Source organism: Strix aluco, chromosome 4, assembly GCF_031877795.1.
Source record: "Strix aluco isolate bStrAlu1 chromosome 4, bStrAlu1.hap1, whole genome shotgun sequence".
NCBI lineage: Eukaryota > Metazoa > Chordata > Aves > Strigiformes > Strigidae > Strix > Strix aluco.
Window position 1 is genome coordinate 13,823,235 of NC_133934.1, and position 27,017 is coordinate 13,850,251.

Genomic DNA, 27,017 nt, shown 5'->3' on the forward strand with positions numbered 1-27,017 from the left:
TTTGCTAAATTTTTTTAAACATAGTGCCCTAACTTGAATTCATCTGACTCATCTGTTATGACAGAGAAGTTCTAGGGGGTCTTTCTTGTGTAATAACTCTCCGTGAATATTGGTCATTTCTTTCTATCCTTTCTTTCTGTTAGGTTAACGGTTGGACTAGATGATCTTCAAGGTCCTTTCCAACCTAGGTGATTTCTGTGATTCTGTGATTCTGTTTACAGGTAAATAGAAGTAATGCAATAAGACCTCTGGCAGGAAGCAAAGATTTACAAGCTGTTCATATATGAAAAAAAAGTAATTGAGATTACCTTTACCTTTGTATTGTTATTTTTTTCATTCCTGTTACATATCTTTTTTGCTTTTGTCTGTAGTGAAGATGTAATATTTTGTTTGGCCAAGGCTAGTGGAAGAAAGGGGGTCCCTTAGACTTTATGTACTTTGCTTTCTGAAGCACTTCAAAACTTTGTTTTTTGGTGGTTTCATTTTTATTGATAGCCATTGCAGATCCTATAGTGTCACTTTCATTTATTAACATTACTGTGAAAGCTGATGTGAGATAATTTCCTTAAGTTCACAGCGCTTAGGCTTTAATGTATGACCCCTGATTTTTAGGATGTCTTAATGAACGTTTATCTCTCCAAATTAATTTCTCTTTTATAATTTCAAAACTGTAATTTTAATTTACAGATTCAGGTCAGAAAGCTTCCTTAGGTGAGATTATAGTTATAAAAAAACAATGCTGTGCACCATTTGTTAAAATCCATTGCATATTTTTTAAAAAAATCATTACTATATGGTCTAAACATTTAGTATGATAATCCAGCTGTACCATTTGACTGTCACACTTGTTGTTTTGACAGCACCATTCTTTATATACCCATGATTTTTGACAACTGAATAGCAAGATGCATATGATAGATCTTACTTCTTTGAGGCGTTTCTAGTCATGGCTGGAATTTTATTCAATATTCCAGATCATTTAGGAGTCTGATTTTGGATTTCTTCAGATTAAAAGGCTACACTTGCTTGTGTTAGAAATACAGTGGCAAGAGAGAGAAAATAAAGGAATTGATAAGTTGTTGGATGCCTGTACTACAGTTGCTACTCATGTGTGACTATCCTGCAGATTCAGGAATATTTTGTGGATGACCAGTTGTGGGCATTTAATTTTTTTAATATCTATTCTGTTAAACTTTTCTGTTAGTGCAAAATGGTTTTGATTGCTGTGGTCGCTGTAGGAGTGATACAGGTTTCTACCTTTTTCTATGGATAAGAAAGAAGCAGAGCTTGCTTGCTTATTTGTTTTTGGTCTCTGCAGTTTAGAGACTAATGAAGACCAAAGTGCTGCCAGCGTATTTTTTGTCTGACTACTCCATATCTAAGTTATTTTAATATCCAGATGCAAACACTTTATTGACCAAATTCTTAGCTCTGACCAGTGAGCAAACATTAAAATCAGTAACAAGTACTTGGATTTCTTTTACGTGTGATAGACTCTTGTTGCACACAAGATCAGGAACTTAACTTGTATAATGTTTCTTGTAAATGGGGAGATAGCTTTGAAGACTGAATTAGTTACCTGGTTCTTTTCAGTTGGGTGTATTATTCCCAAGTTGTGTCTCAAAATCTCCCTCTCCCTCATGTATATTAATAGAAAGAGAAACACGTTCTTTGATTAACGTTTTACAAGATGGCCTTCCTTAACAATGATCAATTTATCCATGCAGAAGTGGAGTGTGGTCATAACATATTCGTAAAACAGAACAATACATAATAGAAGATTATAAAGAAATCAACATGGTGACCTGACTGATATATCCTAGTCAACCTGTGTCATTACAATGTGCAAACAACTGTTTGGAATTCAGTATTTGCTTCTAATATCAGTAAATAATACTGACACACAGGAAGCATAGAAAGTGCTAAACTTATGTTAATCTTATGTCAGTCTATTGTGTACAAAGCAGGTAAGGTACAAAATCAGATCTTAAAATGGCATCTTTGTACTGTTTGCATTTTTTATCACGATAAAATGCCTGACATATGAAAGTACTAACAATTTTGAAGTCCTTAATCCACTTTTAAAATGTGCTTTCTAAAGGCAGATCTGTCAAACAAATGTGCTGTATGTCAACATGTCAAGTCAGTTGTGGGCACTGAAGGATTTGGTTTTGAGGTCTTGAGTATTGTCAGCTCTTGTAGCAAACAGGAGTTTGTGTTCTGTGTTTTGCTGTATCAAAGGTGCTGTAATAGGACTCCGGAAGTTTGCAGTTAGTTGAACAGATGCAGCATTTATGTTTTGTGTTCAACCAATGTATGTTTTGCATTTTCAGAGCAGTGTCAGTTAAAATAAAACACACCGTGTGTGTGTTATTTTTGTTTTTTTTTCTTCTCAGACATTATGCCGCTGACAAGCTTGAATAATTGCAGAGGAGTCTGTAGAATACTGATCAATTATTTATTTGTAATAAACTGATGTTTAAAGAGAAGATTGTCCATATTGTCCTTGAGCACATAGAGAAAAATCACTGCTGGTACTTGTCCAAATAGGTCCACCATCGCTTAAGATTTGAGGTGATAAGGCAGATGCTTTTGTGTTGAGCTGCATATTGAGATGGAATAAATTTGGAGCAATCATTTTAGTTGGGTGTTTATCTTCTCCCTGTTGCACTGTGTCCATGTGTTACTATGCCCAAATATTGAATGTTCATGATCTGTATTGTATGCACTAAACTGCAAGTGTTTAGAAGAACATCTCTCAAATGCTGTGCTGGAGCAGCAAGCCAGTTTTTCTTTTCCTACTTCATTTGTATTTGTTTATTCCTGCTCAGATAGAGGATGGGGTAACTCTTTCTGCCCCATCTGGCCAAAGACCTATGACAGAGTGGTTTTTTTCATCAATAAAGCTGTAGAAAATTTGTAACATTTGTTTTTGTTAAAAAGTTTACGGTGTATTTTAGAAGTGTATGAAAACACTTTGATAGTTGTTCACCACCTATGTGCTTTTCCAAGTAGTATTATTTGGTTTTTCATCTTCTCTACCCTCCTTTGACTAAATCAGTGAGTTAAAACAGAAGGATAATGTGATTAAGTATAATGATGTGAAAAGACTAAGTGAAACAAAGTGATTTTTGTTGGTCTGTGGATGTTACTTTGGGTTAAGCTGTACTAACTCTAGGTTCCAATGTCTAGTAGATTAATACAGGAAGGGAAAATACAGTCTGTGTTAATTGTTTTGGGGGATACATCACAGAAGGTCAGGGATAACAGATCTCTGTTATTTCTTCTTAATGGAAAGAGTGGGTTCTGCAAGTTTCAAGAAAAACTATAATGTGTAGTGGAAGAAGCTCTTCTCAGAACAGCCTCAGTTGCTGAAATGGGTGTATTTTCAGCGCACCATGAGCAACCTAGAATATGCTGTGCAGAGTGGTCCTATACTAGTGAGAAATGAATTGGAAGAGGCTGCTGGGAGGGGTTTGCAGGATGCCTCCTTGGATGTTTTTAAGACAGGCTCAATAAAGCCCTGAGTGATGTGGTTGGACGTCAGACATTCCTCCCCGAGCAGGAGGTTGAACTAGAGATCTCCTGAGGTCCCTGCCAAGCCATGCTACCCTGCTGGCCTATCACTTGGATAACCAGGAATTCTCTCCAACAATGCTGCACAGTGTTAACTGTCACTGCTATTCAAGCATGGGAACACTGGTAATACTAAAAAAAAAAAAAAAATTAAAAAAATCATCTTTTCGTTTTTAACTGTTAAACTGGTCCTGTAATAGTGAACTTGAGACTCTTCGTTCTTCCATCCTAACCAGACCCTCACAATGAAATACTCACTTGAGTAAGACCTGGTTCATTCAGATGGAGACAATAAGGGAATATCAGAATCCAACATTTACCACAGGAGTGTTCTTGGTCTGCCCACTGCACCTGTCTTGGCATGGTATCCAAACAAAAAATACTGGAAGGAGACTAGCAACATTGATATAATGTTCACTGCATTGTTAAATCCAGTGGAATAACTGTCTTGCTAATGAACGTTCCTGTGAAGAGCAATGGCTTCAGAAGAAAAAGTGCATTTGTTGCAGAGTCAGTGTTGTCAACGTATTGCTTTCGTTTAGTAGCTTCCCACTATAGATATTCAACACCAACCTGCCTGACACCAGCTATGAACTTTGAGTTGATTACCTGTCACATTAGGAAGGCTCAGTCTTGCCAGAGTCATCACAGAAAAGAAAAATGCATGCAATAGTCCTAGCACCTGTTGGTGTCTTGTATCAGAGCAAGGTGTACTGCTAGAAAAACTGGAATTAAAAAATGTGAAGGGAAAAAAAATGCAAACATTCCCCCCTCTGCCAAACTGGTTATTCTTACTCAGTGGTTCCTGAAAAATGTGCCAGGATCTGTAAGCACATCTATTTGCATGTGTGTTGTGTTTTGTATGTCACGTACAGCTGTTTTCAGATAGTACAGAGTTAACAAATCCTTGGTGCTGTTGCTCTGCCCATGCTGTTTGCATCTTGATTTGCAGCTCATCAAACTATAAATAAGTAGTTCTTGTTTGTTCTGGAGTTCTGTCATTTATATGTTAATAAAATTTACAAAAGCATATGCAAGGATAGGAAAACAGTGGATTTTCCTCCTCATTTGACTATCACTCCAGGGGGTGAATTTAAATTCTGACTTAAAATTTAGTTCTGTAGATCTGAGATACATAATGACTTTAATTTTCTTTCTAATTCTTGATGAATATAAAGTTTTAATCAGAAATTATTGAAAACAGTTTATGGAAAAATAAGGAGTTTTAGTTGGTTGAGGTATTTTGGTTTTGAGGGATTCTTAACATTCTGAATTCAATGCATATTTTCTGGATTGTCTGTTTTATAGAACCAAGGTTTTATTTCTTGTGTATGTGTGTGAGCCTAATTGATGTTTTGCATATATGAAAACAGGTGATTAAAGCCATTCAATTATAAACTCGTCTGTTAAAACCTTTGAGGAGACAATGTGTGGTTTAGATTGGAATTTGGTACTCTCACTGATTTCTGCCCTTAAAAGAGGGAAACCCTACTGTGCAGTGCTGTGTTTAATGAATGCAGAAAAAATACTGCAAGTATGGTGTTTGGTAAGGCAAGTGCAGTGAACATTAGATCATTGCCCTTTCAAAATGCCTTGAGACTCCTCTAAACAAGCAAATTATCTAAGCCTGGCATTTAAGTGACCCTTAAATTAGTGGAGAGACATTTGAGAAATACTCTACAGAATTGACATGCAATGCAGAGGTAAATTTATGTGGTATCTACCCATACCACCACCACCGCCCCCCCCCAAAAAAAACAAAGTCTGTAAAAGAATAAAAAGTGTATTTGGACATTACTTGGTCCTTTGTCCTTCTGAAGATTAGGATGGATAGATAAAGCACTACTGACATATATTTGTTCAACTTGCCCTTAATTGCCTACCTGATGGAGATGACTTCTCAGAAAGCTTGGGTAGATATTTCTAGGTTTCTTCTTTCTAGGTTATCTATCGCTCCAGTTAGCCAGTCTTACTGGGTCCCCTCTCTCACAGTATCTATCCAAAGTTTTAATCCTTGATCATCTGCTTCCCAGTTAACCCAGTGAGGATTTTATTCCTCTTTTTGGCAACAGCCTTTCACAGATAAGACTTTTACCACTTCTCTATTTTCTTTTATTCAAAGTTAACAATTCCAATTCTTTTCAGTCATGCCTTTTAGTCTGTTTCTTGTGGCTTCCATCTAGACTCCTTAAATGGCCTATTTCTGCATAAAATTGGATGCAGTACTCTAGACTGAAGGTAATGAAGGGAATCACCTCACATGTGAGGCTTATTCTTGAACATATCACCTGTATTTTGTGTGTTTGCAAATGTGGTATGCTTTTGACACTAGTTTGTCTGCTTTTTGAGAAAATTCACAGTATGTTCTTAAGTTCCTAAAGGCATTTCTGGTTATGTACTACTTGGGACCTTCTAGACAGTCTGGTTAAACAATAACTTAGCTGCTTTATTTATGCTCTTACTTGTCCATACCAAATTTTCTTATTTATATATACCTTTCTGTTAATTGTGGGTGGTAACAGAAGAATACCTTCTTGAAGCTCATGAGGTAAACTTTTCTAGACATAATTCTGGGCTTGGGCATTTCCAGCTCATCCGTTTTTGATACTGAAAATGTTTTGCAGATGAAAAGTGTTTTGTTACATAGAATACACCATGTTTTGGAGTGAAATAGATCATTATGTATAGATAGAATCATAGAATCATTTAGGTTGGGAAAGACCTTTAAGATTATTGAGTCCAACCATAAACCTAACACTGAAAAGTCCCCCACTAAACCATGTCCCTAAGCACCATCTCAACATGAATTTTAAATACCTCCAGGGATGGTGACTCAACCACTTCCTGGGCCAGCCTGTCCCAGTGCTTGATAACTCTTTCAGTGAAGACATTTTTCCTAATATCCAACCTAAACCTCCCCTGGTGCAACTTGAAGCTGTTTCCTCTCGTCCTATCACTTGCTACTTGGGAGAAGAGACTGACACTCACCTTGCTACAACCTCCTTTGAGGTACTTGTAGAGTGCAGTAAGGTCTCCCCTAACCTTCCTTTTCTCCAGGCTAAACAACCCTCAGCCGCTCCTCATAAGACTCATAAACCCTTCACCAGCTTTGTTGCCCTTCTTTGGACCTGCTCCAGCCCCTCCATGTCTGTCTTGTCGTGAGGGGCCCAAAACAGTATTCGAGATGTGGCCTCACCAGTGCCAAGTACAGGGGGATGATCACTTCCCTAGTCCTGCTGGCCACACTATTTCTGATACAAGCCAGGATACTATTGGCCTTCTTGGCCACCTGGTCGTGCTGCTGGCTCACATTCAGCCAGCTGTTGACCAACACCCCCAGGTGCTTTTCTACCGTACAACTTTCCAGTGACTCTTTGCCAAGCCTGTAGTGTTGCATGGGGTTGTTGTGACCCAAGTGCAGGACCTGGCAATTGGTGTTGTTGAATCTCACACAGTTGGCCTTGGCCCATCAATGCAGCCTGTCCAGATCCCTCTGTAGAGCTCTTCTGCCCTCAAGCAAATCTACATTCCTACCCAACTTGGTGTCATCTGCAAACTTACTGAGGGTGCACTGATCCTCATCCAGATCATTGATAAAGATATTGAACAGAACTGGCCACAATACTGAGCTGTGGGGAACATCACTTGTGACCGGCCCCCAAATGGATTTAACTCCATTCACCACAACTCTCTGAGCCCAGCCATCCAGCCAGTTTTTTACCCAGCAAAGAGTATGCCTGTCTAAGCCATGAGCAGCCAGTTTCTCCAGAAGAATTCTGTGGGAAATGGTGTCAAAGGCTTTACTAAAGTCTGGGTAAACATATGCATGGGTTTATTTTAACTGTCTTTAAAGGGAATTTCAATCTTGTGTCTTACACCCTACTGGCAATCAGCTAAGAAATGTGAAAGCTGGTGTTATGACTAATGAAAAACATGTTTATATGCCTTTACTAAGTGTTGTTGGTTTATAGCTGGCTGAATCCTCTAAGAAATGCTTCTAATCTGTGTGATGCTCTGAGTAATAGGTTGTGATTTCTGGGTTAGGGAAAGGACAGTGAGCAGTGGTCACTTAGCTGGATGGCTCCCTTGGCTACACAGCTGAGAGTGGTGTCCTGCAGTTGACATTCACTGAGAGGCGCTAATGATCCAACAAAGCCAGCAAGCTGCTATGCTTAATACAGTTATCATTTGTAGTGTAGATTGGACTTTAATTAAATTTCTTAAGTAGGCTAAAATCTAATAAATCTAGAAATGGTAATTAGCAGGAGCCAGGTCAGGGGACAACAGTTTTTTAACTTGTTATCCTGCTTTTGTAGTTTAGACAAGATCTGAGTTGAATAAAAGTTCTTGGATCTGCTCAAGTTTTTTGTCAAAACAAAATTACTTGTTTTAATCCTGGCCTCATTTTGGAGACCGTCAATTATTTAAAAAACCCCCCCAGCTATAAATATAGTATGTTACATAAAGATATTTTTAGTGCTATATAAGAATAGAATATTATGTATCAGCTCTTCACCTGGATTCCTACTGATCAATGCATTCGTATTATTGATTCATTGTCTATTTCTATCTTAGAAATCTGTGGTGCTGCTCTTGACTCAGGACCTCAGTTCTGAATGTTCAGTCATCAATTTTCTCAATTTTAACTATTTCTTATTGGGATGATGTAATAGTACTTACAAAATTTTAATAACATTGCTCCTTAACAAGAATGATTGGAGATATCCTCCAAGTTACAATACATTGCCAAAGAGTGGTTTAAGGAGGCTTCCCTTTTATTCCATGAATCCAGCCTTTGGAATTAGAGCAGATTGCACTAAAATTTCCAAATACAATTACCAAGTTTCATGCAACTGAGAGTAAACAAGTAGTTGATGCATAGGAGAATCTAGTTCCATGTGCATAAATCACATGCATAAATTCTCCTCACTCTGCAAACATGCTAATGACTTGCTTGTAGCAGTACTAAGTCATATTTTATAAACATCAAAACCAAAAGGGAAGGGATAATTTATCCTACTGCAGTACAGCAGCCAGAGAATCTTGTAGGATAAAGTGATGACTTACTTTCTGTTACCTTCTGGGTGAAATAATACCAATACATATCAATTATCTTATAGGTAACTTTTATTTTCTCCTCAAATGTTGTTGCTTGGCTTGCTATTTAAAAATTGATGATAATTAGGTGACAAAGTCACACATATTGTATCCAGTAAACCTTAATTCAGTTATTTTTTTTAAATTGTAAAAACAATTTCTCCTTTGTGTGTTAAGTGTTCAGTGGTCTGAAATTAATTAACTTCGAACCCATCAAAGTTAAAATACAATAACATTTCATACTTACAAATGTTCCAGTATAAAGCTTAATTGAATTTTGTTTGTTTTACAACAGTTGTTATACTTTCAGCAAATAAATTGCCATAAAGAATATTGTGAAGAATCCCACAAGGATTTTAAAAAGCTTCTAGATGAACGTTGTCTGTATGATGACAGAAGAAATTTAGTGCAGGTTTGCTCAAGGTGATACATGTGGAGATGAAGAATTCTAATGTTTGCTAGATTTTAAATTATAATGGATATACAACCTAGTGAACAGCTTACTTAAAAGCCTTTGGCCCATGCTGAACCAAAAGAACAAACCCAACACCCTGACCTGTTAGGTGATAGGCACAAAGGGTGGTAATTAGCACTCCAATGCCCTCACTACCATATAAATGGTACTGTCCACAGCATTAGTCCTCTATAGGCTTACCTTTTAACAAAAGAAATGTGTCAGAAATACAAGTTTAAAGTATACATCTGTCCATTTTAAGTCCCTTAAGGACTTCAAAATGACACAATATTAAAAATGTAATGTTCTCCTGGTTTAGAGAGAAGATGCATACAAACTGCCATGTTGGTCAAAAAAAAATTTTATCTTGGATGCGTGTTTGTGTATATTTTATATATATTTAAATATATATTAAAGATATATATATATATAAACTATTGCTGTGTAGAAAAGGACTAAGTGTAAGCCAGCTGAATTGTATCTAAGGACTCCATCCCTTGTACATGGCTTCTTCAATATATTTTATCCTCAACATGTGCACTTCTGCTGATGGTTGCACTTTCCTTGACTTTATTGTTCTATTGTCCCTAATAAATATGGATACTTTGATGCAGTAGCATGCATATGTTAGTCCTCTTTTTCTGGTGTATCTTTGCTGACTCAAGCAGCAGTCTATTTCATCTGAAACTTTATTTACTGGGAGGTGTTTAGATAAATACACAGTAAAAAAAGGATGTATGAAGCCAAGTGATTTAGATGGGAAAAACAAAGAAAAAAACCAACAAACAAACCTGAAACCAGACAAAGAATTTCTCAGAACATTTCTTTTCAGCATTCAAGTTATAGATAGTAATGCAATGCACATTTTTTTTAAAAAAGCTCACTCTTTTATGCTTTGTATTGAAGGTGGTATTATAAAGAAAGTGAAAAATAAATTAATACTTTTAACTCGTTCATCAGGTCATAGTTAATATTGCAGATAATTTTATTTGAGATAAACCATCTTAACCAAATTGTGAATAAAAAAACCTTTGGTACAATGCATTTGCATTTGCAAAGAATTGGACTTGATATTTCCTGACATGATATTAGAAGAATATTAATTTCAAAATTAACTTGTTATAGAGCAAACAAATTTAAAGCAAGTTTACACTTCTCCTGGAACTGGGTTTACTCTTTCTTTTGCAAATTTAGTAGGGCAACAGGACATAAAATTTAAAAAAAAAAAAAGGGGGGGGGGCATGTGTGACAATGAATCAGCAAAAGAAAGGGGGTAGTTCAGTCTGCACAGGTGTGGAAATGAGAGAACAGCACTGAGCTGCAGTTAGAGATGCTGAGCTTGAACTTTGAGCTGGCAAAGTAAAATAAGCTGAGCTATGTTACTGCTGACAGGCCAGCAAGAATGTTAAGATCAGTATATATCATGATGATGAGAACAGTGAGGAACTCCTTTGTGGAGATGTTAAAGCAGGTTTGTGTCTGTGCCTGGTCCCCACGCTCATGTTCCTGAAAGATGGATATCTTGCACATTTGTATGAATGGATCTCGGAAATGCCAAAGGGAGTGTGACAAATGCAGTAAAACTCACCCTGCTCAGGGTATGTCCCCTCTGCAGTGTGCCCCTCAGGCTGGGCCCTCCCCATGTCACCACTATGGAGTGTGGCTGTTTTATTGGGATATTGCACATTCCAGCTCAGGTTCCTCCGGACCTTTGTGAACACCATTGTAATGCTTTGGTGGGGTCACTGTGTCTGGGGCTGAGGGACCAGGATGCTAGACATCCCAGAAATGGACTTTTTTTGTCAAATCTGTAGGCATTTCTGAACAGCTTTCAATAACATCCTGCTTTGGTGTATAGCATATGCGTTTCTGTGTGTATGTAAATTTTTATATATATAGGATAAATATGTGTGAGGAGAGGAAGGAAAAAGGATTTCAGACACCAGGCTATGGGGAGGTGTGTTTCTACTTTTAATTTATTTACTTAGTGGAACAAGATTAGTTTCTCTGATGTATCTTGAGAAGGCCATGGCTGGTATTTCCAGCTCCACTAGGGAGGCTAGAAGCAGAACTTCATGATAAAAAAAGTGAAGGCAAAGCTCTGTTAAAATATAACTCAATTGATTCCTACCTTTCTGTTCCTTAATGACCAAAATTGCTCCAATGTCTTCTCCTCAGTCCTCATTTGTAGAAAGACAGTGACTCTATACTGGAAAAGCAACATTTGCAGGCAAGGGCACTCACGTAGCTTTTGTTAAATCCAACTGAGGTCAGTGGAAGTTACACAAGGTCTTCGAGATGCAGTCTTTTAATCGGGTCTGAAATACAACAACCAATCTTCAAAGGCCGGCTTATGCTGAGCTAAGAAGAGTTGTTCTGACTTTAATTAGATATATATCAGTCAGAACATCTCTAGAAGAAAAGGTATTTAGTACTCATGGCATACATAGGATATTATGATGATGAAGACTGAAAGAAGTGATGAGGTATTTGTCTCCAATGGGAAAGAGAGAGTTCATTCTCTGTAGAACATGAACATGTGAGAGGAGATGCGGCAGAGGGAGGATATAATCCAGTGTATTTAAGAAAACTTGTATTGAGTTTGTAGTTTTGGTATCCAATATTTTAGACTTTCTTTTATACATGTGAGGTGTGGTTTTTGGTGCTGTTATTGAATTAAAGTAGAACCAAAAATGTCAAAGCCTTTGCTTTTTCTGTGCATAGCAGTAACTGAAACAGGGCTTGTAGTGTTCAGTCTCAGGGACTGAAAAATCTACAGTAGATAAGTTGCACTTATCAACATATATTGATTGCCTATTTTAAGAAATATCACTAGCTCTTTGCATCTCTGGATACCTAAATACCTTTTGAGTGGTAGATGCATTTTCAGCAATAGTTGTAAAATTCTATATGATCTGTTGTGAAGTGTGCCACTGTCAGGCATGAAATCCTTATGGTAGAGACATCTGAAGAATTCAGTGTGGTAAATAACTGGACTGGAATTAACGGAGAACTAGAATTTAACAGCCAGCATGCTTGCACATTACTGCATCTCTACAGCACTCCCCTACAGTGCTCTTGTAGGGGCTGGAAAGGGATGTCACTCCGTTGCTGGGTAATTGTTTCATAAAGGCAAGTACCTGAAGAGTGATTGGCTTGATTTTTTTTTTTTTTTTCCCTCCCATCCCCCATTACTATGATTTTAATTGGAAGCAGCTTTTTGTTCATGTAAAACTAGCGTGAAGTCCTTTACTGAAAGATAGTGATGTTCTTTGTATCAAACAGTGCCTGTTTCAAACTGTTACACTTGTCTTTGTTTAATTGGACTTGCCGAGGTTTCTGGGAGAATGAAAGTTCTGTCATCTCCTCCGGCGAATCACTTTAACATGCTGTCTCTGAGCAGAAAAATATTCCTTTTATGAGTAGGTGGGATAATATGCTAGCTGGATTCTTATATTTATTAAATGTTAAATCTTTGTCAAAATCTGAAAGAGAGCACTGAAAAGCACAGAATTTGCACATGTATGTACGTGTGTCATTTTTATGATCGTTATGAAATCTTCACTGAGCACACAGGATCTGTGCACTTCATAGCTTCTATGTAACTCTGAGAAATGTAGATATTTGTAACTTTGCGGTTAGAATTAAAGCATTTACTAATAACATACTACAAACCTAACATCAATGAGGTTGCTCAATTTGTGTTTTAGCAGAGCTGGTTGATAATGTTAGGTATGGAAAGCGCAGGTTTTCTTCCAAGGCAGAGTTAACTGCTGAGCTGCAGTCCAAGAACATGCGACTCAGCTACTCCAAGTCCTTTTCACAATTTGTTGCTGACTCACTGGGTGACCTGGAGTAAACCTCTTCCGTTGGCATATGCTGTCTGCAAAGGAGAAGTACTAGCAGTGACCTGTACTTATTCCTGGATGATGAGTTCTGTGAAACTGCAGATTTGATGTAAATGATTTGTTTTGTTTCATGTTTTATTAGCCTTACGATAGACACTGTGTGTTGGTAATAAAAAGGTATATTTTTCAAGGGACAGACAGGAGGGAACTCCAGAGATGTAAGGTTGATAAATAGTTTGTAGATGGGGTGTTGAACTACTTTATCTTTGGCTTCCTTGATTTTAGAGTATAAGCTAGCTGATTGTGCAACTCATTCAAAGTTATTAAGAGAGCTTTGTTTTAAAAAGGAAAAATAATAATAATAAAAGCTAGTGCTGAAATTTAAAAATCACATTTCTCCTAACAATGTTACTTCTACTTTGACTAGGTATGGCGTTTTCTATGCATACATGTCTGTGCTTGGGAATATACATATTGCAGAATTAGAAAGAGATAGTAGCATTATGGTAGACTGTCTCTGTAATGGGTCTTTGACATCTTATTTACCCCCTCTTGACAGATAATTTTATCCTGTTCAGACAGAATATATTCTAGCTTTCCATATCTTTGACTTGTTTCAGATACCTACTGTTCTTCCTTTTTTTTTTTTCAACCAACTGTCCAAAAAATTGAGTTACAAGGGTTTGTAAAAAGAGCAGTCCTAAAGCCAGGAATTTTTCTCAAATTAGTGGAAAACTTTAAGTGAAATATATGTGATCCTACAAGTTCTTTGGAACATTTTAAAGCAGAAGCTTATATTTTTTTCCAGTTGTTTACACGATACCAGCTTCCAGCTGGCAAAGATGCTCATTGTGGTTGGAATTTTAAATGTATTAATTTCAAATTTTCCCTTATTGTACATCATATTTTAAGACTGTGCGTACCTGTAAGGATCTGGCATTTAAAGGAAAGGACTGCCATAGAGCTGCAAGAAGAGTTTTGTGAGTAATTTGTCAAAACCTCTGAAAAATAAAGTGCATACCATGAAGTATCTCTGTTGTGACACAGTGCAGATTTCTTATGAGTACACAAGGGAATTTAAAGTGAACACTATTATTTGTAGCAAAAGTCACATGTGGCATTTTCCAAACTCATGCTAAATGCTGGTGTGAAAGTTTCTTAATTTTAATTAATCATATAAAAGTTAATTAAGCTAAATGAGTAAATTCTAGCCTTTGCGTAAGAAATTTTCACGGTTAAGATATAAGAAACAGACTTCAGGTTCAGATTTAGGAATCCAGTTGTTTCTGTACAGGACCACCCATATGTATTTGCTCATACCCATAGAAATGCTAAATTGATGTCATACATATTTATATACTGCATGAACTGCTGAGGCAAAATAGCAAATAAACAAGCCATATGTGAGAGAAGCGAAAAGGCCTGAATAGCCTAATAAGTCATGCATTAGACTTAAGTTTAATAAACACTAGGCCCTGAGGAGAACCAGTGGAAAAATAGTTGTTTTTAGAAGCAAAAACCTTTGCTTTTCCATCATGTGAAAGACTTTGGACATAATAATATGCATAATTGCATTATCAGTGACAGACCTGTGAAGAATCCTTGTTCAAGCTTTAAAACTGCAAAATTTCTAGTATCTGAGATAGTGAGGATTAGTCCATGAATAAGTTTATATTCCCTTGGAGGGCCAGTCTAATTGGTGATCTTACATCAGCAATCTCAGTCACTTTGATAATGCAGTATTTAACTCTGTGTGTGGGAGTAGGGGGGGAAAAATAGTCTTGTAAACCTTCATTGCTCCAGACTATGTCTTTGAGTAAGCTGTATAAGTGCAGGACAAAATAGCTTCAATTGTTGGGTCAGTCCAGGGCACAAAAAATGATATTCAGCAGCTTGAAACTGATGTGGAAGCACACTACTGCCAGTAGAGAGCAATGGCACAACATCTCCCTTCATTCTTACCCCATTGAAGGGGTGAGTCTGTTGAGTCTGTGCAGGCTGAACTCGCTACTGGTACAGCACCAAGTAGACAGAGCAAGAGGCATCAAGCCAAGGAATGAGAGTGCACTGAACTGTTTTTGAAGCCTGTGTGTGGCTGGAAACTCGCCCTCGATCTGTTTATCAGGCAGAAAAGACTGTATAGAAAATGCATTGAAGTGCGTTAATTTGTTCTTAAAAGTTCTTGGGTAAACTCACTGGTGTTTAAGACTGTATAAAGAAAAGTATATTCCAGCAAGTTTCTTAATGCACTCAACACTGCTCCTACTGAAGTGCTAAACCCCTGATTTTATGCTTTGCTGTAGATGATGTAGAATGGATGGTTGTATAATACTTTGACATTCCTGTCTCTCTTGCATTTATATAAGTCCTATGGTAACACAAACATTAATGTTATACATGTAAAAGGATAGTCTATTTTTGTGAGGTCTAAGCCTAAGACTGTTAGCTGTATGGAAGCTATCTAGAAGCTGATTTGGTACGGGAGAAGGGGTGTCAGAGGAGAGTGCCTCCAGGAAGTAGGCTGGCTCCTTTGACATACTTGGGAACAAAAAGAGCCCACAAACTTGTGTAAACAGGCTGAGAAGTGTTACCAGTCTCAGCCTCCAGCAAGGAAATCTGAGTTGAGGAAAACATTTTATGTTGAATGTTTTAGTATGTGTATGTATTTTTTTAAAGTATAAAAAAACCTGGTTCTTCGTGTGAATGAGGCTGTGTAGTCTCTGGTCATGCTCACTGAAAGCTTGTTGAATCTGTTCTAAAAAAATACATGGGACATTAACGTGCTTGATATTTAATGAATACAGAATGTCTTTCATAACTTTGATTATTAATTAATTATTGGTAGTCTTTAAGGAGGTTATTTCACATGGATAACTCTTCCCCCACCCAATTTCTACTTCATCCCAGTCATCTTAATTTCCGGGGAAGTCTTTGTATATCCTTATTACACATAAGCACTATGTAACATAGAGAATATAGATTTCCCTACTTTTGCGCACAAAGGCAACTGTGTCCTGCAGTTTTCACACATATTTATCACATAAAATTTAGTAAATACTGTAGTTAACTTATTTTCTAAGTGTGTTTTATGGTGTTAAATTGACTGTACAAGTAAGTCACATTCTTCTGAAGCACCTGCTCAAGAATTCCTATTGCTTCCTACTTTAGAAAAAAGTGAAAGAGTGGGAAGATTTTTCTTTGCACTGACAATCCAATTATAACAGCAAGGTGGCAGGAATGATATCAATTCCTATGAAAGCATGATGCACTGCCTACCAGTCATTTTTAGGCTCTCCATCTGGGAGTTGTGTATAGTAATATGCAGTAAGGCAATATAGAACAACATGGAAACAAACTTCAATTGTTGACCTATTTTTGGTAGTCCACCATTGCTGGCAGAAGTTTAAATGAATCCCAAGGAGTGATTTGTTAGGGAGATCCCAAAACAGAAAGCTATAACATAGAGGAGGCAGGAATGTGAGTGACTACTTTTATGTTTGTCATTGTTTCTAGTATCCAAATAAAAATTCTGTTTCATTCACCAAAGACATATTTTGCAATAAAACCAACAGATTAGGAAAGTCTCCATTATTGTTCCTAGTAGTCATCAAAGCAGTATTTGTAGGCAAGAACTTGCTGCTTATCATGTCTTTGATTTCTGCCATATCAACTTCAAGGTTGGTATTAAAAATAAGTAAAAGTAGGAAAAAGTTCCCAAAGTCATTCTGTCCTCTCCTCTTTAGGTTTGTTTACTATATGAACAATGGAGATGGTGGTTGCGCGTGTTGCTAAGTGTATGTTGCTGAGGATATGTAGAATGTTCAATAAATGTCATGTCACAGTATTTTCTTGCTGGTAAGTCTTTGTGTTGAAAGGGGATGCCACTGTGGCATGATCTGTGCTTTTTCTACCTTGGACTGTGATGCATTCACAATGTTTTACATTGAAGCTTCCACTTAAGTTACCTTTGCTTTCTGGTGATTCTTTTAAGTACCATTTTTTCTATCTGCTTTTGGTACAGCCACAGCAGAAGGTGTCATATTTTCTGGTCATAATATGGTGTTAGGTGGAAACGGAATGGATACAGGAGAGAGCAAATGATGTGTATGGGATACAAGTGTTTGTTGCTGACATGTTCTGGCTGTCGACGTGTCAGGTCCCATTCATTAAGGGCTGCATCTGTGCTGCTTTTATTTTTGTGTAAATAAACTCTTTGCTCTGCTGGAAATCCCAGGGAACCTGGTACCAAAGCAAATATTGCATTCTTACAAATCAAAGACTAGAGGCAAGAATGGGAAGATGCAATCTTTTTGCATGTAATTTGTATGCCTGACAAACATAGGTCTTACTGATAAATTATAAACCAAATTAATACTATGGATATAAAGCTTTAGACTGGAAAACAAGGTATTATAGTAAAATGTCATGGGTTTTTGGAAAGAAGTATGCTTTTTTAATACTTGAACATTTAGTGATAAGAAGGAACCGCTTCCTTCCCTCCTCCAACTGTCGATTAGAATAACTTCTGACAAAAAGCCAATGGTAATGTACATTCCCGTCACAAAGCATTTGCCAAGCAAAATTTCTAGCAACTACTGCAGAGAACTCACAGATGTGCTCAGCACTGTATTCCCAAAGGAATTGCCTGTTATATGGGTCATTCTCGTCACTGTCTACCATGTTCTTATGCTTAGTCATTCTGAAACCAAAAAGCCTTTTTTCCAAAAAGTCTTCAAAATGTGCATCAGCTGTACGAGGATACAGGGACAGCTTCTGAAATATTTGGGGAGACTACTCTGATGTTACCACACGCTAAGGATGTGATGATTATCTTATTTTTCTACTCTGAAGATTAAAGTTGGACCCTGCCTGTTGATGTTTGAGGTGTGTAGGACAGGAGGAAGGGTTAGTACCTCTCTTCTACAGAAAAAGGCGTTCTTTTGAGATTCCTCCCCCACCTTGTAGTCCACAGACCCTGCATGTATGGACTGTACATGACATTGTACCCAATTGTCAGAGGAATTGTCCTCAGCTGTTCTACCTCACAAGAAGAAATCTAAAATATCTGTCCACCGTAGTAAGTTTTTTTTTTTTTTGAACCTTCTGTAAGTACTGCATTCTGTTTAAGAGTCAATATGGACTAAGATGTCCCATATGAACAGATCTAGCTAAAATCTCTGGGAATCTGAGTGTTTTGCCTGTTCTTTCTAAAGGAAAGGGTGGAGGTTAGCATCAGTGTTTGCTCTCTTACCTTTAAATTTTTGTTGCTCTCAAGATATGATGCTACTTAACATGATGGAATAATGTGTGAGAAACAGAATTTTCACCAAAGATTCTATGTATTTAAGTTTGTAATTAAAAAACCCAAGCAAACAAACTTGGATACTTTCTGGCCTTTCCTAACTATTTGGAAAATGTCGACAAGTGTTGCAAGTCATTGCCATGTAAACAAAAATAAACTTTTAATTTTTATAACAATGAACTTTTTTCTAGAGAGCCATTATATAATGAAGAACATAACTGAATCAACTTACTTTATTTAGCATGTACTGCCATAACTACAGGATATGAATATGTTGCTGACTTTATTACATTGAGGGAAACTAATAGTTTATCAAACATCAGCTCATCTGTCAAATTATTTCTATAATAGTTTTGGCTCTTTGAGGAGTTTTTGGTGTGCACGATATATTTTGAGTTCTGAACGAATTTGAACAAGTGTGATTTATGCTGTTTGTTTGTAGATTAACAAAAACATTTCCACAGCAACACTTTCCCCTCTTTATCCTTCCCCCCCCTGCCATTAGAAGTATATTTAGCTTAGCAGTCACTGGAAATGTGAAATTAAGTATCCAGTTATTTTAAGTTACTTTTGTATTAGCGTATCTTTTAAGAAGCTATAGGAAGATTACTGAAGGATTATTGGGTTGTAGGTTTCCAGTGGTTGCTGGTAATTTGTTGTGAATAGCATTCTAACAACTTCTAGTGACTATTAATGACTATTAGTGACATAATTAAATGTTTCAAATTTGCCATAGTTTCTGAAAGACTTATTGCCAATTAGTTGTCTTTTTTTAGTCTCACTGGTATGCTATGTCACTGAAACACCCACTTTAAAAAGTAGATATCGTCACATTATTATACTATTTTTATTATACATGCTATTGTTACTGCAACTTGAAATTGCAGGTTCTAGATCTGTGTTTCATCCTTCTCTCGAAACTTTTGTAAACACTGTTCTCTTTATATAGGGAGGCCACCAGCCAAAAATATTATTAAGAAACTTTTTATTTCCAAATTTACTAAAGAACTTAAATACAACTCTTAATGACGAGTTTTCTAGAATCTAGGAATTCCTTTAAGAAGAATTGGTATTGCAGAATGAATAGATCTGCTAAAAGTTAAGCACATTTTAAAGTAGACAACTTACCTGGATAACTTGTAAATTTGAAGTTATGTTTTTTTTCTCTTTTGAGTCTTGTGGGTATTGTTCTGTTTTATTGTCATCTTACTGGCCTGATTGCTGTCTTTACTTGTCTTTGACAAGTAAACTCTTGCTTTCTCTTAGATGCTTCTCATTTACATATTAACAGGGGAAAACCTTCTCTTTCCCTTTTATTCAAGTGTATTCAAATTTCTCCTGAAGGCCAGAAGAAGGCAACAAAATGTTTTTTGTGGAATAATAATATTGGAATATTTATGAACAGGGCAACTCAAAAAGAATGACGAAGATAGAGTGAAGTCAGGCATATCTGACGTCATAAAAAATAGAGGCTTTTGGCCTTCCTGTTTCCCTGGGAAGGTTTGTTACTATATAAATAGATTGAATTCCTCTTTTCCAACCTTCTGTGCTACTTAAAGATGCTGACTAAGCTGTTTCAGCACTTTGATCTCCTGCCATGATCTGGCCTTAGCTGTACTTTCATCCTCTTCAAAAGTATTCTCTCACAGAAGTGAATATGGCCCTAAGGAAATGAGTATGCAGATATTTTTTTTTTCTTTCTCCATTAAATACTGCCTAGATGGCTGTCTTTATTGAACAAATAGGCTGGTAAGTTATTCTGCCAGGATTAATTTTTTTAAATCAGTAACAACAGAATTGACTCCGTAACCTTAAACAAACCGCTAGAAATGAGTGCGGTACTTCCCAGCAACGGAAATAGTTTAGGCATTACGGTTTGGGGACTGGTACTGTTGGATGCAAACCTGATGTATTTTATGTGAGGTACAGCTTTTTGTGAATACTTGAACCATGTACATGGTAACAGATATATCCATCATGTTTTGGTGCTCTTCAGATAGAGTATCCTGTCTGGCTTCCAGCTCTCTTGCCTAAAAGGCAGGGAGTTTCTTTGGTTCTGTGCTGGGTCTGCCAGCCCTCTGCTTTGGAGACACTGGTAAGGCTATGTCTGCACTAGACATTGCTGACATTTGTTTGCCTCATCTGAATCACTTTTACTTAATCACTGACTTGCACTTTAACACAAAAGGCATGCTATGAGAAGATTTGTTGCTGAGGAGGCTTTACTCTCTTTTCCGTACTCCACAGTGTAAATAAAGGTGCTGTCACAGGTGTTTAGACACCCTAGGAGAACTGAGGTAGGTGATACTCATTAAGGAATATGACTTTCTTCTAGTCATTAAGCTTTCAGAGTGGTATTTATCATAAAGATATCTCCATAAAGATAATTTTATTTCTGTAAATAGATTTTTCTGTGCATGGGAAATATCAATCCAAACTAACATGTAGTGCATATCAACAAAAATTTGAATGCCTCCGTCGTTTCCCCGTCTGATCAAAATATGTTGAAATATTACCAAGAAATGTGAAGAGAAACAATGTCAAGGCTTTGTGCATCTCTTTTGATTGTTTTTTTTTTTTCAGAGAGGAAATTGTCATCATTACCTTAACTGTACAGGAGAGTTGTATACAGACAGAAGAATATAATTCAGGTTTTCTGAAATTCAGTCTTGTCCTCTTTTCAACAGGACACATGATAACTTCCTTATGTTGGTATATTTTTGGTATTTATAAAGACTGATGGCAATGGCCAGTATGTATGTAACAATTTATAGGTGGCCACCATGATAATTTAAGCCTGTAGCCCAAAACAAAGAAACTTGTGTTAAAATGGAATACAAACTTAGTGTTAACTATGCTGAATTACCAGCCTGGATTGACCTGGTCTAGTTGTCAAATAATTTAGAAGCTTTCATCCTGCTTTCATTTAGGACAATCTAGCAAAGAAGACCATGAGTTAGACATGTTCTTAATAGAAAGAAGATGCCACACTTGTAATTTTGCATGATATCTTATTCTGCTGCATTTTGTTACCCTGTATGAGTATTTTTTTTATTGCATTGCTACCATCAAAGCTGTTAATCAGATCTGATTTGGATTGAATCTCTTTTCTTTTGTTTAACAGATGATGTCACTAATATTGCTCAGAAATCCCTCCTTGCTGATGAAGAAGAGAATGTGTCAACAGGACTAGGAGTTGTGGTGTGGCAAGTCCCAGTACAAACATACCTAGTGACTTAGCTACTGGTGCTGCTCAGTCTTCACCTCTTTAAGTTAAAATCGAACACAACTGCTTCAGAAACCTGTGGACAAGAGAAAGGTACTGTGCATTGCCAGCATCTTGGTTGGTTAGGAAGAGAATAAATCTACAATACAGATATATGTTATCAATTTATTAGAGACAATATAATTTGAAGCTTCAAGCGTGAATTTTTTTTTTTTTTTTACTGAGATAGAGTTTAAACCAAACCAAATTTTGCAGGCAGTAAAATAAACCAAATCTGTACTAAGTTTTTGTCTTTGCTTGAATATGATTCTCTTTACATAGAGACTTTCTGTGTTCACTGAAGAAATTTTCTGGTGATATAAACATTTTCTTACTCATTATTTTTTTTTATTAATTTTGTAAGGCATTTCCCCCCCACCCACGGCATCTGAAATGTGCAGTACGGAATGTTGCTCAGTGTCTTATGTTTATCATATGCTCGCTGATTTGACCACTGTCCTACTTCAGCTATACCTATCACCATTAATAAAGAAGAAAGGCTTTAATTCCTTTGGTCTCAGTTGGATGCTAAGCTTCTTTGACAGACTTTCTCAACCTTCTGTTGACTTTTATGTGTTATAGTATGCACAGGTCTGGGTATTCAGAAGGCAGCTATACATGCTATACGTAAAAAACGACCACAATATTTTGGTTGCTTCAAGGACCATCTACTATATGGGGAAAAGTAGCAGTTTCCCTCCTATTGGAGAAGCATGATAAGGATGATAGTTTAACACAGTGCCTAATTCCTTTTTTTTCATCCTGTGGTAGTCCTGCAGTGGAACTTCAGTGATGATGCAGTTACTAGGATTAGAAATACTAGGAGAACTGGGAAATCCCCACTCTGTGTAACTGTCCTTGATGCAGTAAAATGCCATTAGCCCCTAGAAATGATATTTTTATCTAGAAAGGTGTAGTGAATATAATCAAGGTTTGTCAGAAAACTGTAATGCAGAAAGAAAAAAGCAGCAGTAACCCAGGAAATATCCTTTCCTAGTGGATATTTTGTAGTTCACATATTGAAATTGTTGCCTCTCTGCTGCTCATGAACCTTGCAGTTATATTTGGTATAGTGTATAATGAACACTTGCTTTGCATTTCTGAATGGATGGGAAAGTATGACCCGAAGTAATGCAAGTGCTGTGGGAAATGACAGCTGTAGAGTGCATGATCATTACTGAAAAATTTATGAAAAAGGAAAGAGTAAAGTAAAAAAATGTACGGTACGGAACATGCCTTTGGGCCTCTCTGGGTAGTATTTGCTTGTCTTCAATGGCACTCAAATACAGCTAATAGTTGATTAGTATCTCTGATTTTAATGCTTCAGAGAATTTCGCTGTAGTGTAGTCGTTATAAAGCAACATACAAAGAGTGAAAAAATATGTCTAAAATGATTTGGTGTTCATGAATGTAATTAACTTTTATCATGGGTACTGTTACTAATTATGGCAACTAAATTTGTTTTGGGGGCAACAGATAAACTAACATGGCCCTAAGTTCTCTCTTCTGTAATTGAGAGGGCACTTTGATATTTACTACTGACTGGGTTTAACTTTTTATGGTAAATGCATGAGGAGCTTCAGTCATAGATGTATCTAAAAAAATCATCTTCATATCTCTACTTAATAATAGAAAGTTGATGATGCTGATTTTTGAAAAGAATTAAAATGCTGAACTCTAAAACCAGCTGTTGAATATTATGATTTGGCTTTCTGCTAAGGTGAATGTGTTTTGATTTTTAAATCTCAAAGGAATGCTATTTAAAGATACTTTTTTCCCCTGTTGTCCTTTAATCTGTCCTGTTCCTATGCATCCAAACATAGATTAACAAATTGATTTAGACTTAATATTTTATTTAGCGCTCTCTGTGTAATGAAAATGAAATGCTCAAAACATGAGTCTTCAACAACTAATGTATTTTGGAAAGTGATTTTGCTATGTGCAAATTGTCTATAAGGAGGTTTCCTATTACTTGGAAGTAGCTTATGAAAATTTGAACAGAAGGATTTCATCCTCTGGATGGCTTATGCACATTTGCCCCTGTGCTACAGGAAAAAAATTCTCCCTTTCTGGTCCCTACTTGTCTTATTTGATTAGTCATATTTCTTGCATATCAATGTCTTATTTGGCTCGACTGTTTCTGATCTCTCCAAACTATCTCCTCAGAATTGTGGTGTAAACATAAACATTTGTGCAGGAATGGTGTTGTTAGATCATGCAGGTGTGTGTGGGCAACTTTACTTTAGAGAAAGACTGTCTGCTTCTGTGAAAAATTCGGATTGCTGCAATGTGTTGGGTATAGGGCCAGGCACAGTTTTTGAAATGGCTCTTTGTTTTGCTGACTCATCATGAAATCTGCCAAAATTCATATTTTTCTCCACTCTTTAAATTGATGGAAATTAAATTTATCTAAACTTTGGTATTACTCTCACATTTCCATTTTTTTCTTAACATCCTTTGAACAATCCATCTGTGCTGACTAAGCCTCGGTACAAATATTGCTTATGTTCCCTGCCATGTGATTACAGATCCATTACTCTTCAAACACAGAAAAGAAGTACTATAACATGCTTGTGTCTGAATAGTTTCTCATACTTGCAAATAAAACATTTGGGTAGCTGATAGCCGTACAGCCGCTGGCAAAATTCCCATACACATTTCACTGTTAGATAAGTCTTTGGCTGGTAATGGTTGTGTTGAGATAAGATAGGTAGTGTTTCACTTAGTCATCTAAAAGTACTCCTCTATGCGTTGAATGTTTGCAAGAGGTGTTAGAAAGAAGACTAAGCAAACTTTTCTGACACTTCGGAAAGGTCTCCAATATTAAGCATAACAGATGCTCAGTCTATTATGAAGCTCCTTGTATATTCATATATGAGTATGAATGGAAGAAGGTATGAACTGTGAGAAACCCATAGCCTACATGGTATGCATTCAATAAATAGTAGTGAGAGACCATGAAGTTGGCCGTTTTGACAGTTCTTCAGAATATACTGTCCGTGTAATACCTGGTGCTTTTTCTTGATAAATATGCTCTCTCGTGGATATGGTTGTCTTTCTAGCTTCTTGTTTGTTTTTCTCAGCTCTTCCATTCAATTAATTTGTAACTTCAATAGCTGTGAATGATGTGTTATAAATATTAAATAGCTTTGATAATGTGATTTGATTATGGCAATATATGTGGGGGGCTAAAAAAGGCATGTTTTATACATGGCACTGCATAAATTTTGATTTCCAGGAGTATAGTCTTAAAGAACACTAATTATCTCAACGCCTGAAACTTAGCCTTTCTGAAGGGAACCCATCCTGTGCACATACACACATACTGTTTTTATACGTATTTATGTTAAGTATATTAAGAGGATCTTTGTATTACAAGGAGTCTTAAGCAAAAACATATTTTAAAATGTGTCTTTATATATTTCTGTATTATAATCAGTTTGGACAATAACGATCGATTCCAGGTTGTTGCTCAGTAGTTCAGTACTGCAGTCAAGTACTCTAGGGTGGCATAATGTGTTATTTTGAGGTAACTGCTTTCTATAAGACTTCTATTTAGTTCACGGAGACCTTTCTGCTCCTTTTCTGCTTTGTGTGGTCTTTTTGCACATCCTATATTTTACATAAAATTTGAAGTCGGTGTGCCTGAAAAATGTTACATACTGAAACACTTTCATCTCCCAGTTGAGTTCACATTTTATTTAGTGTGGACTGTGTTCTGTGCTTGTGTCAAAAACTAAACTTTAAACTGGAAAGTTTACCTCAAGTTTGTTTGAAGAGTTACTTTAGATGTGAACATATTTAGTAGAATCACGTTTATTAACACTTCCTATTCAAAAATGTATTAGTAGGTCTTGTGTGTGTTGGTTATAGCAGGAAACAGAAATGAGGAAAGCAAAATATGGGGAAGAATGCATGTCTCATAGGACCATACATGTGAGTATACAAATGGAATTGAATAAAACAGAGCATCAGCCCAGAAATGCTAGTTAGCAAATACAAGCCACCACAATGAAGGAAAAAACCCCCTTTCCAGTGAATTACACTCTTTTGGGTCTGGATGAAGCTGAGTAGCATAAATATACTTCATGACGGCAGAATTGACCAACAGAGTTCTAATTTGTGTTGAAAAATTGCTTGTTCATCAGAGATGTTAATTTGAATATACAGTATTAGCATAGGGTATGAGATGGTGTCATTTTCAGGTATTCTTCTAGGTTCTGTTTTATTCACCTTCTGTAAGTATTTTGATCTTGAAGAAATACATTTTGACAGCTATGAAGTCTGCAACTTATTTCACTGATTGAATCTCTGTGACCCTCTTTATCTGAATTATTTTTAGATGTTGACCCACTGTTTAGAGATTGTATCCAAACTAAAAAACAGATGTATTAAGCATTTATTGTCTGGAAAAAACTACCATCCTGTCAAAACCAGAAGTTTTACTGGCTGTTGAAAATTTATCACAGGTTTATCATTACAGTGCCCTGCCCTGGGGACAGTGCTGGTTAGTGATCCAGGAAGAATTCTCTTTATTTACACTTTAGGAAAGGGGGATAAGAGAAGCTGACAATTCCAGTTTGTAAAAGAGTGTGACAAACTAGTATGTCTGAAAAGGTTTCCTATGTAGACAGCATGATGGGTTTTATAGCTGTGCTCTGAAGTCAGGACTATCAGGGATGCAAGTCTGTATTTAGTCCTGAAGATGACCAAGATGGAAAATGTTGAGGGGTGAAGGGGATCAGAATTAATTAAATGGTTTAAATAGGGGAAAAGTTTCTATTTGATTAATTGGCAACCCCTGAACACAGTGCTGTGCAGGCTTGATAAGCGTCTTTGCCACAACCCTGCTAGCCTGTGCACTACTTGCTATTAAAAACAAAATAAAAGTTTTGGGGAGGGAAATAAATTCTGACTGACTTAACGTGAAATCTAGCTTAAAATTAAGAAATGCAAAGAGGAATCAGGTGAGGGTATATACTGAGATATAAATGACAAGTATCCACTCTGTAGCAGAGACATTTCTATTGCTTCATTGAGGAGCTTGCATTTCTGTATTGATGAAATATTTTATTGCCTTCTAGTTGTTTCAGGCAAGAGGTGGAAAGGGATACAAAAGAACTGTAGTACCTCACTGTGCTTCCAAGACTTAACCTGGTATTTTTTTGCCTTTGGGATCAGTTGCATTTTATTCCGTCTGTTCAACAGTGGTGGTTTAATATTTCTGTGCTTTTCAGGAAACTGTGGAAAGCTGACTTCCCATTTTTCTCAAGAAAAAGAACTTGTGTTAAACTTCTTGCAAGAGTGCAGTTGTAACGATTTCCTGCACAATCATAGTTTTATATTTCCCCTGCTTTACATCTAGTGATCTATATATGAATGATTTTTTTAAAGTTAATAAAAGTCAATGAAAGAGGGGGAGGAGGGAAAAGGGGTTATATTGCTGGTGGAGAACAGTTTACAGGTGTGCTGGAT

The 27,017-nt window shown here is 36.7% G+C and overlaps 1 protein-coding gene across 14 annotated transcripts in view; it reads left to right on the forward strand.

Moving 5' to 3' along the window:
• JAKMIP1 (janus kinase and microtubule interacting protein 1) overlaps positions 1 to 27,017 on the forward strand; it is a 246,635-nt gene that overhangs the window by 36,381 nt on the left and 183,237 nt on the right. For 6 of the 14 annotated variants that reach the window (XM_074822099.1, XM_074822100.1, XM_074822092.1 and 3 more), the window contains exon 1: positions 24,269 to 24,468. The gene's annotated coding sequence lies outside the window, so the exon portion shown is untranslated. Of the gene's footprint in view, positions 1 to 21,401; positions 21,597 to 24,268; positions 24,469 to 25,415; positions 25,479 to 27,017 lie in introns of those variants that run through there. The other 8 variants (XM_074822095.1, XM_074822096.1, XM_074822097.1 and 5 more) reach the window with 6 other exon arrangements.